Below are 21,366 nucleotides of genomic sequence, written 5' to 3' on the forward strand. Positions count from 1 at the left end.
AAGCTGAAGATTAGTAATCTTTTGACATACATATCTTGATTGTACCATTTAATTTGCAAAATTCAATGTAATTTGCATTGGTAAAATGTGTAGCACAAGAAAAGTCATTATGAATCAGAGATAAATCATATCTTTGTTTTGTCTGGAGCTTGACTAATTTAATGCACATTTCTGTACACTATTTTGTCTTTGATCCAGGATTATTCACTGCATTCGGATGCATTTCATGGTGAAAATTCACCAGCTGGATTTAAAATTGGTGAATATTGCTAGCGATTGTTCTGCAAACCCTGTATGTCACAAGGAGTCAGTGTATTCAAGGACTCATACAGTATTTACAAATTCTCATTGATATTTCAGATGAAAATGAAGAACTGAAAAAAAGATGAAAATCTCAAGTGGAAACCTTTCTGGTCAGCCATCTCATCCAAAACCTCCTGAAATGGAGAGTATTTTGCAGACTCCAAGATTTCCTCTTATCCTGCTGGTATGTTTTATTTAGTTTATCTGGTCTTTTTTCATCAATTGCTTTTATACCATACCACAATTGGAAATTCCTTATCAAAAGTATGTATAAATTTCATCATTTTTCTGTCTGTTTAATAAGATGTGTTTAAGAGTACTTACTTACTCATGATGCTGTATATATGAGATTAGATGTTTTGTTAAAAAAGAATGCATTTTGTGATATATTGTATCACTGCCTTATATACAGTGGTCATTGCAACCAGTATGCATTTTGTTTACATGCCAAACAATTCAGTCAGATTTCTTTGTTTATTTTTTACTGCAATTAAGGACTAGTGATTATTTTTATACATTTAGCTGCATCCAGAAGGACAACACCATCACCATCCCCATCCATTCTGGAGTGGAGAATATAAAGATTTTTCTCTGCCAGTTCCTCTGCAAGTAGTAAGGATTGAGGATGGAAAAAAATGTACATTATATAATAATGAAACAAATACTACAGGTGTTGACTTTTATATAATCTCTTATTTCATTTACAGCTCACTAAGTACGAGTAAGTCAATTATACACTGTATTCGTAAATTTAATTCTCATCTAAGGTAGTAGAACTGTTTTATGTTTGACAAAATGTTGGGTAATTTGTGCCAGTACACTAAAAACACATTTTGTAGCATTTAAAAATGCTTATGTTCAATGCACGTAAAACTCATTGGTTTGTTGTCACTTCAGTTGATAATAGTTTTGTCATCTTGTAGACATTTTGAATGTTAGTGTTCAATGCTAAGGTCATATACATTGAGTCAACATCAAAATTTGTTTGGAAAATGGAAGATTATGACATGAAAGCACAAGCTCTTGTAGCTTAGATACTGTTATTTCAGAACATTGTGAGATGTTAATTAATTAAATTATAGGTCATAAAACATACTGTTCAAGACTTATTTGTGCAAATAAACAATGAATTGTTTTTCATTGATGTGTCGACTGTTCATCATTCCATTGTTTTTTTTTATTTTCCTTACTTATGTATACCATTGTTTTCTGTAAGTCAGACGCCTAAACCATCTACATTGAATGCAGACTTTACAGACACCAGCAGTGAAACAACATATCCAGGGAATAAAAACATAAAGGATTATAGGGAAAAGTTTTATTTATTTTCAAATAAACTGTACAAAAACCATGTATTTCATTCCATAAATATTTTTCATTGTTAAACCCATGTTCACTGTACAGATCTTTATAAGGAGTTTATAATAATGATCTCGATCTTTCAAAACTAATTTCATCACAAATCTCTTACAGATTTCCAGTTCAATTTACTTATGAAACTGGACACAAATGTTGAGAATTTGTTGGAGCAGCTGGCCCTCCAAGTTCATACACAAGGCCCATGCACAGAATATAGAGAAGACATTCTTGCAATGCCATGTGATTCAGTGGAGGAACTAGAAGGCCTTTGCCAGAGGTTGGAGGAGAATCCCAAACTCTCCAAGAAGATGGTAAATTGGGGCCTTATTTTCTGTTTAAAAAAACTGTTATAACCTTTATTTGCTGTTGTGAACCTCAATATGCATTATGCATGTTCTGCGGTGCCTGTATAATTATTTTTGGGGGTGGGGTGAACATGGTCAGCTGTTTTGTCTTATGGATGTAGGCAAAAACATGTTTAGAGATGAACATGCAACAGGTATTTTACTACATGCACTATTACATATTATGTGGCTATTTTAATTCAATCCTTGAGTGAATGTCATTTATGAAGTTAATAGATTCACGGTGGTTAATTTGGTTTATAATTGCTGTTAGTACATTGTGTTGCATAGTTAATGTTATCAAATTTTTTTCAAGTTAGAGAAAATAAATTTGCTTGCAAAACCATAGCAAAAAATAACCATATACAAGCATATTTTGTCACATCGATCATGAAATACTACTAATAATAATAATATCAAAATCAAAAAATAGTAATAATATTATTATTATTATTTTCAGATATGCTACTTGAGCTCCCTTAGCAGGTTTACAATTGGGGATAGTGTCTGCAGGATGATGAAAAAGCTTGGAACAAAAAGACTGGCCAGAGTATAGTCCAAAGGGACGTAAAGGGAAAAAAGCATTTCAAGAGCTTGTGATATGTCAGGTTTTGATAAGTAAGTATGGCTTGATTTAAATTGTGTTTTTCATGTGACTTGCCAGATATTTTTAAATGAATTGATAAAGTAACTTGAGACCACATTTCAAAGTACATGTTTTAAAAATATTCCATTGATTATTGCTGGCATTTAGAAAAATGCAATGCATCCTTTGTTGTGAAACATATTTTAAAACATTGTATTACTCTTGCAGAAGCCTGCTTGAAAAATAATGGCAAAGCAAAGGCAAATGGAATGGAAGAGGCCATATCAGAGACCCTCAAATATGCACCCAACCAACGCAGAATGATAAAAAACAAGGTAATCCAAATGACTCTTATTTCATCAATATTGGATTCAATTTCGTCTTTTAAAGCATATTATTTGCAAAGCAGATGCATTTCTAAACTGATAACAAAATCAGCTTATCCTATTGCCCAGGACTATCAGAGCTAGAGTACAGCTAACTACAATATACATACATGTTGTCTGATCGGACAAGTTGGTCCATTTGGAATTTTTATTCACATGAAATATTTGGACAAAATAAATTCATCTTTGCGCAAATTGATTGCACTATCCACTTGCCAGAAGTGACAAGTGCAAAGTTATCTTGTATCATGGCTTAACGATATTAAGGGAAGCACAAGTGCAGTGAAGAAAATTTCATACATTTTTATAATGCTGATTAACATGACTTCTGCATATATAAGTAGTGCTGAGATGATATGACTTTATTTAAGCATTACAGTTTTGTTTTAATTTGCAGGTGCCTGAGCAGAAGAAGTAATAGATAAACTTTACAGTGGAGTTGGAGACTGATTCTGATTTATAATCTTAATTAAATCTAGAAAATAAACATTAAAGTCATATTAAAATATATGTTGTATTGTTTCCTTCTTTCATTTTTCTCTTTAAAACAAATGTCTGAACCTTTAGTCTGTAAATTCAGTGGATTCCTTATCAGCCCATCTACTTTTACCTTACACCATGCTACTTTAAAAAAAAATGAATTATCCCCATTGGGGTAGGTCTTCCCAACCCCTCACCCTACTTTGTCAACTCACCTGCCACATTTAAATCTAATGGAAGGCCCTGCTGTAAAGCCTGTTAGTAAAACTACCCAACAAGAGGATTTCATACATTTGCAACTCCTGGATGGATGGTAATGTTTTCTTTTTTGTAATGTAGATTTGGACATTCTTGCCACCAGTATGGAACATGTGTTTCAGAAACACAAGCAGCTTTCATCAGATTTGCATATAGGTTTTATATGTTGTGAGTATGTTGTAGGAAGTTTGTTTTAATAACATTATACAGCATTCCAGCAAGTTCACCAAATCACATTGCCACAACGTTATATGATATTGCCACAATCTTATGGCAATGTTATTTCAGCATGTAACTGTTAGCTCTGTTACACCTCTCCATGATGATGACACCGACAGCCTGGAAGAGGACCCCTCCCACAGACTATTATGAAAGCAAGTTCAATTACAAATTTTATTAAATCTCTCTAGGTCTTCATTGCTTTCATGGCCAAATACATGGAAATGGAGGAAAATGAGGGAAGATCATATGATCTGAAGCCAGTGGAAATGGCAGAAAATTGTCTGTATTGTTCACCAACTGCACCTTGTTCTTACAAAATGTGGCTGTTACACATTCCCATGATGATGTCACTGACAGCCATCAGTGAGGAATGCCCCAACAAACATAATACAAATTGCTTCCATTGTAATTGTTACAATTCCATTCTGACCGCTCCGATGTCCTAGTGGTTAGAGCATCCGCCTCAGAAGCGGGAGGTCATGGGTTCAAACCCCGGCCAAGTCATACCAAAGACTTACAAAAATGGTATTAACAGCTGCCTCGCTAGACGCTCAGCATTAAGTGGTTAGTGTTAGGACTGATCGGCCTGGTGTCAGGATAATGTGACTGGGTGCAACATCACACTACATGTTTGCAGCATGATGCCCCAGTGCTATACATCACTATAAACTGCCACACTGCAGACATCGTAGCAATATGACTGAAAAATTATTCAAGCTACGTTAAAAATCCAATCACACACACACAATTCCATTCTACAATCCAGAACCGACACTAATTCCATACTACAGTTCTTGCATTTCAATCCAATTTTGCTTTTGAAATGTAGTGCCACTCGATTCATAATGAACCCATTCATTTCAAACACTCACAAATACTTACTATTCCTGTCTACAACTGAAAAATATCTATATAAAAAAATGTGTAAGTGTGTTTTATGCAAGGGCGTGGACATGCACAAAAACTTGCACCTGAAGCTTGAATAAAACCCTGACTTTGGATAAGACTTTACCCATCGATTACTCCAGCTTGGGTAAATTCCGACCATGGCGATTTATTATATATCCATTGACTGCTCCAGCTTGAAGGCAAAATCCAAACACATCCCTAAAAAGATAACAAGTATAACTGGTCTTTACCTTCTGTAAATGCCACTTGAGCTTCCTGATGCTGTTGTATCTGCCATTTGACAGAATCACAAACGTGGATATATTTCTTAATTGCCTCTAGTTGTTGAGCTAGTTTAGGTGTATGAAATTCCATAGTGCAGACTCACTTATTATTAATATTACAACAGTGATTTAATTACACATCACCTGTCAGCACACCAATGATAAGTCAGTTATTTTATAACACATCAACAAGCTTGCCCCTTGCACCCCCCCCCCTTTTTATTTGGGCACCTGTGGACATGAATCTGCAAGGCTCAAATTGTCATTTTTAATATAAGATCTCAACATTTTTAAGGCCTTAATTTTAAAGATTGATCCTTAAAACCCCCAAAAGGTCAGTTCATCCCAACCCGTCTGGTGGATACAAGGCTCAGATCGGCATTTTACGAGGTTTGTTTACCCCTGTCCCTGCTGGTTAGAAGTACATAATAAATACAAAGTAGAACCTTGGTATGCATTTTCTTTGGCCATGTTTCTCATTTCCTCACACTTGTTTTGAAATCCTTATGTTATCAACTGGGTCACCAGCCTTCGTTTAGAGTAACAGCAAGTACATATATATTTAGGTCAAAGGAAACACAATAAAAATGTTTGATTTAACAATGACATATTTGCCTCAGGTCTGTGATCCTGAAGTGAATAATAACTGTCCATTTATTTTCTTGGCTTTTCTTTACTAGGAAATTGATAATAGAGATTTCTGCGATGGTGAAGGCAATGTGAAAATTGGTTACTATAACATACTTTTTATGCCATGTTTGAAAAAGTAAATCCAATGGAAAGGTTATAGTCTGAAAATCTTCACTAAATTAAGTTAATATAGGGGAAAAAACTTTAAGAATTCATAAATATTTTTCAGTGCTGAATAAAGATATAACATAACACTTTCTGCTGTGATTTTAATAGTTTCTAGCAGCATGAACAATTTATAGAACTATAATGTATAAATGTTCTCAAAAGATTATGTTAATATGGGGGAAAAGTCTGTTATGAAATAAACAGACAAGATCTTGTATGAATTCATGTTATCTTTAAATATGATATTTGTGTGAAAATATCTGGAAGAAAAAACAAGATGGTGCCACTCACATACAATGTGGTTGCCACAGTGGCCATATTAAGAAACTTTTTATCACTACTTCTGAATGGATAATTGTGTCAGTGTGTCAACATGTGTACAAAATACTTATGTTGATGTCTAGCAGGTCCTGAATGAGAATTATGGTGCTGTACAGACATCCTATAAGGCCACCAATGTGGCCATCCTGAAAATCTTGTTATCACTACTTCTCCTGAATGAATCGTCATATCAGTGAAAGACTTCTTATGTCTAGTTGGACGTAAATGAAAATAGTGCCAATCTAACCTCCAATATGGCTGTTTTAATGGGCATCTGGAAAACCCTTTCCTTGCTACTTCTCCTAGATGGCTGGTCATTTTGACATTGTGCTTTCACTAGATGACCTATTTGATGTCTAGTTGGCCGTAAATGGAACTATGCATATGGTTTTGATGTCTAGTTGGTGCTAAATGTGGTTTTTGCTCATAGACTTCTAATGGTATTATAGTTGGTTCCTTAATTAAACTGCTGTACAAAATTAAAAGGCCTTCTCGCTTTCTACCAAGTTTGGATACAATTATCTTCACCAGCTAGGATTTCTTGATCCTCTTTTTTATACATCAACCCTTCGCATATGTAGTTAGCTAAAACAGTATTTTGAACAATTAATTGCCCTCTTGCAAATAAAATCCCAATTTCATGCTTTTACCAATGTGAGAGCTTCTTATATAAGTAGCTAAGTATTCAGTAACTGAATTTCCACATCCACATGCATCAACTCAGAATTAACAGTTGCAAAACATATACAAATTGGAAAATCTTGAGACATGTGTCACTTTGCATGATGGGTGTTATGATTTAAATGCAACAAGGATTTTGAATTAGGGTTAATTTCTTTAAGCTGTATTCAATCATGGGGCCCTTGGTTAAAGAATGGTCTAGGCATACACATCACTCAAACTAATCAACTCTCTCTAGTCCAACCAATGTGTATATATGAGAAAGCTTGCCAGTAGCGTTATGTGTGTTGATTTCCTCCAATAAATATGCTGGCTGCCATGTAAAGCCTATTATGTCCTGAAAAATGATGTTAAGCTCCATACAAGCAAGCTAAACAATCAATGATGTAATGGAACAGTAGACACCATTTTAGCTAAATATGCCAAGAATTGATTTAGAGACTTGGTTAGTGACGATGACTTAAAATTGGCAAGAGATTAAAAAGATTAAAGAAAAGACCTTTCATGGCACTGTAATATAACAAATGAGGAAAAACAAAAGTTTATTGCATCTGAACCTTTTGCTTTTTCACAGTTTCAATTTAAGTCATAACGCCCCTTATTTTGCCTTACCAAACATATAGCAAGTTATTAACTTAAGCCCTAGCACTGATAATGCCTCACAAGTAAGCAGTCTTTTATGCAGTCTCGGGTCTGAGTATATGTCTAGCAATACTTGTGTCCAGTTTGTTTATAAAATTCTTTCTCACATGGTACAGTTTTCAGAGAGACACGATAAATTCAACAAGTGTGGTAATGAAGGGACAGGCATTCTTTATTTATGCACACATCCCAAAGGGACATTGCTATGTTTGAATCAACACTGAACTGAAGAATGGAGCATCAGCTGCATCAATTAAAATAGTGTGGCCCACACAAAATACTGCAAGGATTGTGAACTATTTATGAGTGCAATGGGCATGAATTACTGTAGCAGACTGGAGGAAGTAATCCGAATTTATTAATATCTTGAAGCTAAATATAGTAAAGTTTTCATCTATAATCTGTGGAATCGTTTTTGCACACAGTTTGCAGGATTTGTCTTTGGGTCATTGTTTTCCTTTTTCTTCGTCTTTCTAGCTTATGGTATCTTGATAAGTCTTATGGTGCCGTGCAACTGCACTTGATGATTACCATAGCCAGTGACATTGTATCAAATCTTCTGGGATCAGATGATTCAATGTAAATTCCACATAACCTATCACCATCCGACTTAGTAAGTTATTTTGCCCAAATAATAATAAAAACAATCTGGTCTGATGTATTGATAGTGTTCTGAATGACCATAATATATTCTCTGTATCTACCCTAGAAAATTCTGAGTGGATCGCTGTTTGGTTTTAATAAACCAAATTAATCCAATGAAAGGCACTTTACAGACACAAGTGTCTGTTTCCTGAATGCAGTGATTAAATGATAGTATTATGTCTTTAGTTTTTAAAACTGATGATACATATGATCACCTTCAATATGCAATATATAGTTATATTAATTAATGAGTGGGCAATATTTGAATTTCAAAGATAAAGTGTATGCCATGGTCACTTTAGTAGGATGATTTGTCAAGTGAGGTGATCTTTTCTGTTAGAATAAATATTGTTAACTAAACTATTTTCACAAGTTATGACATAAGAATGATTCAAAGAAAGAAAATTTATTAAACTGAACATATAAAATGTAAGACTGCAACAGAGTCTAGATGAACTATTTCTTCAGAGACACAATCCAGACTCTGTGGCAGCAAAATTATCAAATAGGACACAACTAAGAGACAATCACATTTTCAGTCACAATGGTTTGACAATTATCAATGGCTTGAATTCATTGACTATGAAGGCAAAGTAATTTGTAGTTACAACAAAAACGTTCCCAAACTGTCACAGATTTTAAATTCTACCAGTGGACTTGTAAGTGTAACTGACAAATTCAGGATTTAATCAAGCAAGTCTCATGATAGTTTTATATCTAATAAAGCAAAATGTAGCACAGTATATTCATGACACTTAGGCCAGCATGTACAAAATATTCCTCAAGTTACAGTTGCTAGCACTCCACTAAGAAATGTCATTTTATAATAAATAAAAATGTAATGGAAAAAAATCGATAAAGTGATTGCACTCTTTAACATAGCCTACTACCTAACTCAATAATGAAAATGATTTGGTTCATTATATCTTTGTGTTTTATGAAATAAATGCATACGTCTGATTGAATTTTAGGCAAGAGACAACTTTTGGGTTAAGTTAAAATGTATGTGGAACAAATGCATTTTCTAAAACCACTTGTATCAGTGTGCATTGTGACTTTTCTTTAAGATAACTCTAAATGGAACTGGGTATATATCATTTTCTTCAACTGCACACTGTTGTCTTCCATTTGATTTGATGACTTACAGCTATACTGTCTACACAGTAGGCCTCAGCATCAGGAAGAATTATGTATACTTCAGTTACAGCTGAAATAAGTTTTGCATTAGCACCTGAATCAGACAAAAAAGGTTGTGTTCTGGTGTGTGAATAGAAATGACTAAAGGTAATATAGACAAAAGCCATAAGAGTACACAAGTTACATATGAAAACCACCAATTCGCTTGCATGTGTGGCATACAAGTTCAATGATTTGCTTCATGTTTATTTGTGTACACACATTATTCAACTCATAAGATATTTTAAGAGCTATTTCTCTATTGTATGCATAATTCATTTACAAATATGATTAGTGGGCCACACCGAAGGCTATACTATTAGTTCACTTGGCAATATGGTAACGTCAGCTGAAAAGCATAATCGTCCATTAAAAGAGCATTATGATATGAAAATTAGGTATTTAGAACATATAGATTTTTCTTTTACAAATGGAGTCCAAGTAATTATTGCCCAATCCAGTTATAATTTTGTACACAAGTAAAGAACAAAATAAGATAAATCTTCATTTATTTACAATTGATAATACACTTCTTAATGAATATACACTTTTATATTTATTTTGTATCACTTGAATAAACAATATTTCTTTCAGTTCATTTTAAACTTTTATTTTATATCACTTGAGTAAACAGTATCTCTTTCGTTTCATTTAACACTTAGAAACAGGTTCTTCCAGTTACAATAATCAACTTTGGAAACAATAAACAAACTGGAACTTTTGACCTAATTATGTTACATTTACTAGGGTTAAAACAATAAATTCCCTAACATAATAAATTAACAGTTCCAGTTAATCAAACACAAAATCATCTTTTATACAGGGTGTGAACTGTTAATATTTACAGGATAAAGCTTATAGTTTCCAAATTGATTGAAGCTTACATGTTGCAGTTGTTGGCACATATCTATTTCCAGCATGGTTTGCATACATTCCACCTTTAATAATTTTGTTACTTCCCCCCGCCCCCACCCCATTCAGTAACAAGTATCAAAAATCAGGATCATTCTAAGGCAAAGTTTGTAACTTGTGTACCACAGTCATCAGAGAGACAAAGATGCAAAACTTTATGATGCCCGTCAAAGGAAGAAAACACTTTGTTGTTTTCCCCAAGTTTTGAACCAGTTAACTTGAATTCTCAGACCATCAATTGCTACAGCCCCACTAATTACAATTGTTAGGGAATAATGAGAACTCACCTTCAGTTATCTGTGTATATATATAATTTTAATAACCAAGAATATCGCATGCCTAGGAACATTATAGCATTCAATGGCAAAATCAGAACTGACATGAGAGAATTAAACAAGCATAGTACATGACATAATATATCCATAAACTATTGACTGGGAAAAATACTACAGAAAATACTACAGAACACCATTTCTGCTGGCAGTAAGATGTTGAACCTATATGTCATAAATATCAGGTTGGACATCTAGGACCAGTGATATTCATAATGGGTAGTAATCCCCCCGCCCCGCCCCCCCCCCCCCAATTGAGAAGGGCCTGATTTGTAATCTCAGCCACCCAACCTATCACAGTCTTTATAGTACTTGAAACAAATATTGAGTAATAGTAAAACAAACTCTGAAAGTTATTAAAACCAATTTGTTATATTTCCATAACTCTGCTTAGTTAACAGTGCAAGCAGACTTAAACATATCAGTGTATGACAGTTAAATTGAGCTATAGCATCGATTAACAGAAGCTACGAATTCATCAACAAGCAGTGAACAATCATCTTCACAATAAATGTCAAACATTAGCATCCATAAGCTGTCAAGACAAGTTGTTACACTGGATATATAATCATCCATTTATTTCAAACAAACTGTGAAAAACGAACCTCACGTCCGCTATATGTACGCTGGCCATTGCAAAGGATGCTTTAATAGATTAATGTTTATCGTCGTGTCTTGACAACCATTTTGCGCGCGCACACCGGAAAGTCATGCTATATATTTGTTACTTGTGAACGTATTTGTGGGCAGTACGCTATATATTGTTCCCGTGGGCGTATTCGCGGGCAGAATGCTATATGTTTGTTCCTCGTGAACGTATTTTTGGGCAGTTACTTTGTCAACTTCAACCTAAAGGTCAAAACTGCCCATGAAATTTATATATCTGCCCACGAACCGAAAATATGAATAGGACTATAACATAAGTATATATACTTATTTTCAACATATACATAATTACTATGTAAGAAATACAACCTATGTACATATATTTTGATTTGAAATGTAAACTATATCACGTCTTTCCCGTAAACCCACTTTCGGGATGACTGCCCACAACGCACCTAAAACGTGTATATATATATATATATATATATATATATATATATATATATATATATATATATATATATATATATATATATATATATATATATATATAACTGATACATAATTATAGGCATTATAGTGATAATGATAATGATAAAACTGATTATGACGATAATCACACTAATATATTATAATGCTACTAATGATAAGTATTATAATGATAACGACAGTGATTATGCTGATAATATTCGTGGCTCTATTGTAGTAATTATGATGATATTAATGCAAATTATGGAGACATTATATAACGCTGATGGAGGAAAAATGATGGAATTCAAGTTTAAATACATTTATCTCCCTCCATCCATTAAACTTCTCTTTTTAAATAATCGACTGAATACACGCACCGACCTACTTACATACTTACATATACACTATATTCAACATGGTCTCACTTTATCTCCCTGAATCGATCTCTTTAACGTGCAAACCCAATCTAATCGATTCTCTCACCTTGTCTACTAACACATACATACTCAAGCATAAACGCATATGAGCTATATTTTTAAGGTTTTCTTTTATTTGCCGATGCACACCTAATATAACTGAGTTTTGCATGAAATATTAAGACTGAAGAGAACAAAACCGTCTTAGTTAAGAAATGAGCAATCGATTGTAATATATATTTTTTTCCGGAAATTAAAGATACAATCAAACTGTAAGTAGATTGTCGATAAGACATGTCTTCCATTATGTTTACGATAAGAATAAGTTCTAGACAAATCCTTATTACTCGTTTCCTCTCTCTTGCACATTAAACGAGCAACTTAAACAAAATCCAACACAATCAAACAATCCAATACACAAATAAATAACCTTGGTTATCAATCAATAGTAGGGTATGAATTAATTTTGTTTGGTTTCGTGCCAGTTCAATATGTATAATATACTATAATTATTATCAGCTCATACTGAATAATATATATATGAATGCACTGCTTATAAAACGATCCGATTTTAATTTGTTGGTTAGATTTCATAAATGTAGCACGAGTTATTTATCAGCTATCAATTATGAAACAGCGGAAAAATTACTAGATAAGTCATCGTGTAACAATGTCATCAAAGCGTTCAAGAATGTTTCGCTATTTGATTACATTGAAGTTTTCTGGAAGTAAATGGTTATGTAGTTGAATGAATCTGGTACATGATGTGAAAAGACTTATGAATACTTAATACAAGGCAGATATGATAAACAGTCGCCTTACGTGCACTTATGTCACGTTAATGGAACGCAGCTAAAATGTCTAATCAAATGCAAGTAGGATATTCAGTAAAAGGTTTACTACGTAATTTTAGAATTGACAGCCACACCCATGCAACAGTTTGAAACAATAATGATGCATAAACATATAATAGGGATCTTGGTTGGTCAAATATATGATGAATGCACAATTGTTAAGGTGATACGAAAAGTCAACATAAGCAGTAGAATAAAATTATTAACTTTCCAAAACATTACATATATAAATTGGTACAGTGATCTAAATCTTTCACATATACGTTAATTTTATGATACCTACAGCACAAATGGCAAACTTAAGTGCCAATGGAATGTAATCGTGGCGCTAGAGACCGCAAATAGTCTTCAGCAAGAAGAGAAACGCTCTGAGACCAAAACAGTTATCAGATATTATTATTATTATTATTATTATTATTCCGTGTTTAGTGGCCGAGTACGTTATTGTCTTTCGCGACCAGATTGGTAATATATATTTTAAATATACTTGGATGGTTGATTTTCCTTTTTATTCCTCATTAGCATAGTCTCATACCTCGTTATACCTATGCATACTATTTATCTTTGCACCTTGACTTCTTTATCATTTCAGGCCTGTATGTGGCGAAACATTCAACAATGATTACCAGTTTGAAAGCAACGATCATCAAAATTTTTCCAAAACATTACATATATAAATTGGTACAGTGATCTAAATCTTTCAAACATACATTAATTTTATGGTACCTATAGCACAAATGGCAAACTTAAGTGCCAATTAAATGGAATCGTGGTGCTAGAGATCGCGAATAGTCTTCAGCAACAAGAGAAACGCTTTGAAGGCAAAACACTTATCGTATCGGATATCATTATTATTATTATTATTATTATTATTATTATTATTATTCGGTGTTTAGTGGACGAGTACGCTAGTATTATTTGCGAGCAGATGGGTAATATATATTTTTAATTTACCTCTATGGTTCATTTGCCTTTTCATTCCTAAATTAGTATAGTCGCATACCTCGCTTTGCTTATACATACTATTTATCTTTGCACGTTGACTTCTTTATCATTTCAAGCCTGTATGTGGCGAAACGTTCAACAATGATTACCATTTTAGAAGTATGCATCATCACGGTTATTACAATGGTGCTATCGACTAGAATGTCGAACAGTGTCAACGATAATTTGGTCTTTATTTATTTTAAGCAACATTCTAGGTGTAGATCCAGTTTCCCACACTTGCCTGATTAAGAAGAAAATAAATGGTGTTTTTGGTGCAATGTTTGACATTTCGGCCGACGCAGAGAGCCACAACTTCCACCGACAATAAACAATGTCACGTTTACCGGCTGCCGGCAGTACTGCCCATCCGTCAGAATACAGGAATAAACATCGTCGACAGCCACTATCGTCAGCCAAATTGTCATGTAGTGTATATATGTTTCACACCAAGCAGTATAACAGACAGTCAGCCGGCCGATTATCCATCAAGATCAATCAAGCAATCCGGCCAACCCGGTCGGTCACACCAATTCAACCAACCGCACAGGCTGTCCCATTGCAGTTGCCTTTACCGGTCGTATCGGGTCAGTTGAATGTAGTGTACATGCCGTCAGTCGCAGCATGGCAACCGCCTATTAGCAACAGCTGCCGTTTTAATCTATTATATACTGCCTTTATTTGGCCATTCCAACATGCATATCATTTATACAGCTAGCTGCAGATTCAGCATTGTCGTTAGCATGTGGTGGCCCTGGATGGTGGGAAGTCCAAACAAGAAGAGCAAACTTCGCACAGAGACTTAGACTCAGACATACGATGGACATCTAACTATCATACAGCATATTGTGCATATTCCAAGCTGATATTGATCTGTCTATAATGATGTCTCCTATAGTACTGCATCCTATATCATATGATGAAGATGTGGTCGAACATCTGTCATTTATTTTTTCACCCGCAATCTTCCTAGATCGCTACGTGTTTGATCGAGGCAATATCAAGGCAGTTTTTATAACAGCCAGTTAGCTACCGGCCGTTTTTGAACCAATATTTATCACACAGAATTCTAACAATGGATTTGGTTCTTTAGTCAGTTAATATCTCCGGGAAATATTTCATTTCATTTCGAAATTGGTTAGTCTCATTCCGATCTCTGATTTCGCGCCATTCATCGCTTGGAGAAAAGATCTTGGATACCCTTATACTCATTTTCAACGTCATAAATATGGCAGCATACAATTCGATTTGGTATTCCTTAAACGCTTCCTGGAATATAGTTAGAAGAGACTCTCTTTTGCGGTCGTCGTCACTCAAGTAATACTATCCAGCAACCCAGCGATCCTTCAACTATCAATCCAGACCCCTTTTTCTAATGAACTAAAGCCGTCATTAGAGAAATGACAATTAACCCCCAAATTTATTGAGGCCAGTGTCTGCCAAGAATACAATATAGCAGACAAACGAGTAAACGGTGGTCGTAATCATCATCTTATTGAAGAAACGTGCGGGGATGGATGCCTAAAATGAATAAATTAAGACTCCGTTTATCTAGATTAAATTAAATGTTTTTCTTCCGTTATGTAATAAAGATGATCAGGAACAGATATATCGTCCGTTAAGCGACTCATATTGAAAACAACATAATCTCCTAAAATTGTATTATTAGTTTCATTTGTTTAATTTGGAAAAGGCACATCATACATTCTTTTATCAGAAAAGCCATAATTATTTGGCTAGACGAGTATTGAGCTCAATGACAACTCTACATCGATGTTGTCTGGACGCTTCTGATGCTTTGAGAGCACATGTCCATGGTAGTTAAATTTGCAATGGAACAGGTGATATTTTGTTCAGAAGCATTCAATTGAACTTGACCGGTTAAATGTGGAATTTATATCGACTCGTTGACAAATAACAAAATGCTTATCTTCAAATCATCATATTATTTTAATGCTAAACATTTCTGCACTACAGTTACTGCCTCATATTAATTAATGTTTCTTATTAGGTATTTATTTATGGACTTTTATAATATTAGCTTTTCCTTACAGCATATAGTGACGACTATTGAGGTCAACTAAAACAAGGTTACTCTGTCACACCCGGTTGAGATCGACCACTTGTAACACTTACCGTTTGAGGCAATACATTTTGTGCTCATAGAATCCCCTGGACAATAACATAGGGACCATTTTTTTCATAGTATATTCGACTGAGGACATACAATCTCTATTCTCTAGCTAAGTTAATGCCACCTAACTATTTGTTCTAAGGAAGGTTTGAAAACAATCCACTTCACCCACGATTTGTTCTAATAGCTTTATGATAACCGTCTACAGTAAGGTCATCATCAGTAATAATGTCATTTAGATGAGTCCTTGTAATTGCAATAAAGTCAAAATGATCAAACTATGTAATGACGAAATATAATTTATGGCGGACAGATACAGGTTTTAACTGTATAAAATGTAACATACTATCTGTTCCTAATGTAAGCGAAGTACTGTGGCTGTAGGAATCAGATAATTATGAATCTGTTAGCGATATTAATCCTTGATTCAGCTCAATATGCATCTGAATCTGACATCGATATTGGACTTTGAATGCTGCTCAGTTGCCTTGGATACTGAAAGAACTAGTAACATGCATAATGTAATCATGAAAATATTTGTTAACACTAGATTTAGAAACAATAATCCACGTTAGATTAATTTTATATGGCTAAATAATTCTCATGCTCGAAAGAAATCCCTGATAGTTCAACGTTACAAGATAAAAACTGGATAAGAATAATATCAGTAAACATCATTATAACAGCATATGTATCCAGTGTAAAACTAAGATTGATAAAAAGAGCAGCATTACATTTCCACATTTTCTTACTCGGTATATTTCTAAAGCTACCCTGGAAGATTCCGCTTCTAACAATACGTGAGTTATTAGAAAAAAGTATTTGCGTTCATTATAATTTAAAGTCAATGATAAGACAGAATTTGCCTCAAGATTAACTCAGCAGAGGAAAATAATTCTCAATCTGTAACATAAAATGTTGATTTGGAATATAGATTCAGCTGACTAGACTGATGCTAAAATCAAAATACAATATTGCTGATGATAACGAAATAAACAAGTCAGAGGGAGATGACGTTACATGATACCCACGTGATGAATCGGAATTGCATATAATGATGTAGTCATGTATTATAGCTTAATAAGGGATAAAAAAGACACAACAAGAAACGGGTTAACAATGAAATATGTTTTTGCTTATACAAGTAATTAATGAAACGGAAAATTAATTTACCAAACTAAAAGGGTAGCTTAGCAATTACTCACCTGTTGATCAATACAGTAATTTATGGTGAATGTAAATTATGATACATTTCTATGAATAGAAAACAAAGAAAAACAAATAGCAGTAAATGACAATTAAGACTTTGAGTTGTTATCTTTTCCGTTTTTCGTATTTAATGTAAATGTTCTTTACCATAAACAAGACTATTAGGTAAGTTAATAACCATCTTTCATTCTAAAATCAAGCATACTAGTATATTTACCTACACAACGTGTGTGCTCATGTCACTATAGTACTATACTGCATTATGCGTGTAACCTCAAATAACACTGACGAACGTGGGTTATTTTAGAAGAATATTGTACATTATTTACTTATGCATACCTTTCACGCAGTGCCGTGTTAGGTTCTGCATGCTGTTCTTGTCATATTTGGGTTTAATGCTATTTTTCAGGGCCAGATAGGCTATGCATAGTGGCCATTATATCTGGTGGTTTAAGAACCCGGGCATAGCCCGGTAGAAACAACCGTCCCACAAGAACGTACTGGCAGCCTAACTGAAATACCGACATTGGCCAAGCCAGAGACGCGAACCATTATGTACAGATGTGCTGTGAATGTGATAATTGTTATATTTGTATGTTTATACCTGTTAAATCTCTATCTCGCGTTTATTGCCCGCCCCCCCCCCCACTCAAACATAGTCTGTCTGTTTGTCTATGTCCTACACACGCACCCATGAAGACACTAACTTTAGCATTACATATCTAGGCTATATTTGTATATGTCATTATCATTTGATGTATGGAACTAATATATCGGATATGGAACAAGGCCCATAGCAGCTATTGAAGAGTTTTGTTTACTATATGGTAACCTGTTGCCTTATGTGCACTTGTCTTACGTATGTAAGACACTGATACACTTTTCAGTCATAGCTGAACAGGATATTAAATGAAATTTCTGTTTTGTTATGTCACAACTTAGACATACAATCAAATTATTTTCCTTCTATATTATGCATCCAATTTCTGGTTGGGTATCCTAATAAAACAGTGTTACGTAATGTCATAAATTATCGCCACATTTCTTGCACTGCAATGATTTTACATATTAGGGGTTAATGATGACATGCGTCATCATCGTTGATTTGGTATAGTTTAATATGATCTAAATGCACATTATATGATGTTCCTAAAAGTTCTGTTAGAAGTCAAAACGTTTGAATTTCCAATTTAAATCCTGTGATGCTCCAAATAAATTGTAATATTGAATGTGTCCATGTGCCCGTAGTCTATAACGTGCTAATGGGGCAATGGCCAATAATGTGGCGAAGTCATTTGACGTATCACACTAATATAATCCAAACTGTGCTTAATTGAACTCACTACATTTAAAAATTTACGGTTTATTTCGAAAATTATTATTGAACATTTTCTAATCCCAGTGAATAATTTAAATAAATAAACCCACCCAAATTAAACACGGAATACAACAATAAAGCTAATTACTCTTCGGATGTTACGGCAGGATTGAATACCATTGCAGGTAAACAAATTTATATAAAAATCTAAATGAAACAATAATGCAAGGACTTGGGGCAGTTTCTTCTCTAAAACAGTCTAAGTTGTCAACAAGCTAGTTATTTCCAAGTAACAAAAACTAATATCCTACATTCAGATAGACGTAAAAATGTTTAGCTCCATTAATAATATTCTGAGCATTAGTCTATAATCTTAGATAAATGTTTGCCATGTTTTATGTTCTTTACAACCTGCTGTCACTGGTCGCATATACCACTAACATGAATTTTGACGAAGGTCAATTACAATATATATGAAAAATATCGTTCTTTATTCAAAACATTCCATAACACTGGACAACAAATTTTTACAAAAGTCATGTTACTGAAATAAAATTAGTAAATTCTTATCAATTTTTATGTGCTGAACACGAATATGACAGTCAAATTGCACAATTGGCTCTAGTTTTTTTGTAATCTGCAAGAAATTAATGTTTACATAACGAAATGCATTCCAATAGTAAAAGGTCAACTGTAATAGCCTACCTATAAAAAATCAAGTCATTGACTACATCTTAGATTTCTTCGCCTGTCTCTTGTACAGCTGTTCGGGAGCATCTCTGAGGAGTGTCCAGCAGTAGTCAGCCAGCATTGTAGTGGACCATTTTCCCTGGTATCTTTGTTCCATTGTTGCGATATCTTGATGAAAACGTTCGCCGTGTTCATCACTAACAATACCACAGTTGCTAGGAAAGAAATCCAAATGGGAATGAAGGAAGTGAATCTTTAGAGACATATTGCAGCCAAGTTTCTTATACTTCATCAACATGTCTTCTACTAGTTCCTTATAGTTTTCTGCCCTAACATTTCCGAGGAAGTTTGTAGAAACTAGGCGAAAAGCATTCCATGCTTGTTTCGCGTCACCTTCCAGCAAGTTGTTGAACCGGTCATCTTTGAAAAGCTCTCGAATCTGAGGACCCACAAAAACTCCCTCTTTAATCTTTGCTTCGCTGAGTCGAGGGAATTTTTCATGCAGGTATCGGAATGCTGGCAAAGTCCGGTCAATGGCTTTCACGAAGTTCTTCATCAAACCTAGTTTGATGTGAAGGGGTGGTAGCAAGATTTTCTGAGCCTCAACCAGAGCTGGGTGTTGGATATTCTTCTCTCCAATGGCTACATTCTGCCTGTGAGTCCATTCCTTCCTCATGTAGTGCATTGCCCTTGCTCGGCTATCCCACTCGCATAAGAAACACATGTATTTTGTATATCCTTGCTGCAGTCCCATTAAAAGGGCAACTACCTTCAAATCACCACAGAGGTGCCAGCTGTACTTGTTATACTCAATGGAATTCAGTAGCTGCCTTAAGTTATCGTATGTCTCTTTCATGTGGACAGCATACGCTACTGGAATAGATGGAAGAATGTTTCCATTGTGCAAAAGCACAGCCTTGAGACTCAGTTTCGAAGAGTCCACAAATAGTCTCCATTCTTGTGGGTCATGAGTGATTTTTAAAGCATTCATGAGGCCCTCAATATCGGAACAGAATATCAGATTACTTTCCTTTCTGAAGAAAGGCTCCAATTGCTGGTGGCGCTTTCGATATGCAGTAATTGTGACATCTTCTTCTAGAAGATTCCATTGTTGGAGTCTTGATCCTAGTAATTCTGCCTTGTTCTTTGATAAGTCCAAATCACGAATCAGGTCATTTAGTTCTTCCTGTGTTATTCTGTGTGGGGTTGATGATGCACCACAGCGAAAATCTGGATCACTGCATGCTGATGGACCAGGAGAAGAACAGGTCGACTCACCTTTGTCTTCGTCAGATGAATCAAGAGAATATTCTGCTGGAGGTTCTGGAATAGGAAGTCCCTCACCATGTGGAACTGGTCTCAATGCAGACGGAATGTTTGGGTAGACTATTCTCGACTTCTTTCGCTTCGTTATTCCGCCGGAAAGAGGAGGAACCAAGCAGAAGTAACAGTCATTTAGGTGGTTGCTTGGCTCTCTCCACACCATTGGGACTGCAAACGGCATTGATGACCTTTTGCAATTCAACCACTGTGAAAGCTGTGTTGTACATGTAGCACAGCATATATGCGGAGCCCAAGGCTTGTCTTGGTCACCAACCTTGCATCCGAAGTAAAGATGATATGCCTTCTTCACTTGAGAATTGATACTTTTCTTCTGGTTGGCAAATGTCACTTCCCCACAAATATAGCAAAAATTGTCCGCGGTATTAACACACTTTCGAGGCATTACTGTTCTTTATTGTAGGTAAATGGATAAAATAATAAGTTTTATGTAACAGTAGCTTGAACTGTCTCGCACAACGTCTAAAATATTTTAAATGCTGAACCTATCTGATTGGGCTTTATATAGTACACTGCTTACGTCAGCTTCAGCAGCCACCTGGCATTAGTATAATAGGCCTACACATGTATAGTACACTGCTGACGTCAACTTACTTCAGCAGCCGCATGGCATTAGTATTGCATTGCATCAGAAAATGATGCAATCAACTGTGGATGATGTGAGCATGATGGTATTATGCAATGTTACATCATTATTCCGGATGTTGCTGCAGTCCTACTGGAGAA

At 34.8% G+C, this 21,366-nt stretch overlaps 2 long non-coding RNA genes across 4 annotated transcripts in view; both read left to right on the top strand.

Moving 5' to 3' along the window:
- The window catches only part of LOC149784169 (uncharacterized), a 176,365-nt gene that overhangs the window by 21,320 nt on the left and 133,679 nt on the right, over window positions 1–21,366 (top strand). The window contains exons 4-5 of one of the 3 annotated variants that reach the window (XR_016413787.1): window positions 361–487; window positions 826–894. The exons of the other annotated variants lie outside the window; for them this stretch is intronic. This is a non-coding gene — a long non-coding RNA (uncharacterized LOC149784169). Of the gene's footprint in view, window positions 1–360; window positions 488–825; window positions 895–21,366 lie in introns of those variants that run through there. 3 annotated transcript variants of the gene reach the window in all.
- Window positions 1,792–3,486, top strand: LOC149784170 (uncharacterized). Its single transcript, XR_016414106.1, has 4 exons — window positions 1,792–1,973; window positions 2,467–2,624; window positions 2,821–2,927; window positions 3,376–3,486. It is a non-coding gene; the product is annotated as an uncharacterized LOC149784170 (long non-coding RNA).

This window comes from Sinohyriopsis cumingii, chromosome 14 (genome assembly GCF_028554795.1).
Source record: "Sinohyriopsis cumingii isolate HCF-2022 chromosome 14, ASM2855479v2, whole genome shotgun sequence".
Lineage (NCBI taxonomy): Eukaryota > Metazoa > Mollusca > Bivalvia > Unionida > Unionidae > Sinohyriopsis > Sinohyriopsis cumingii.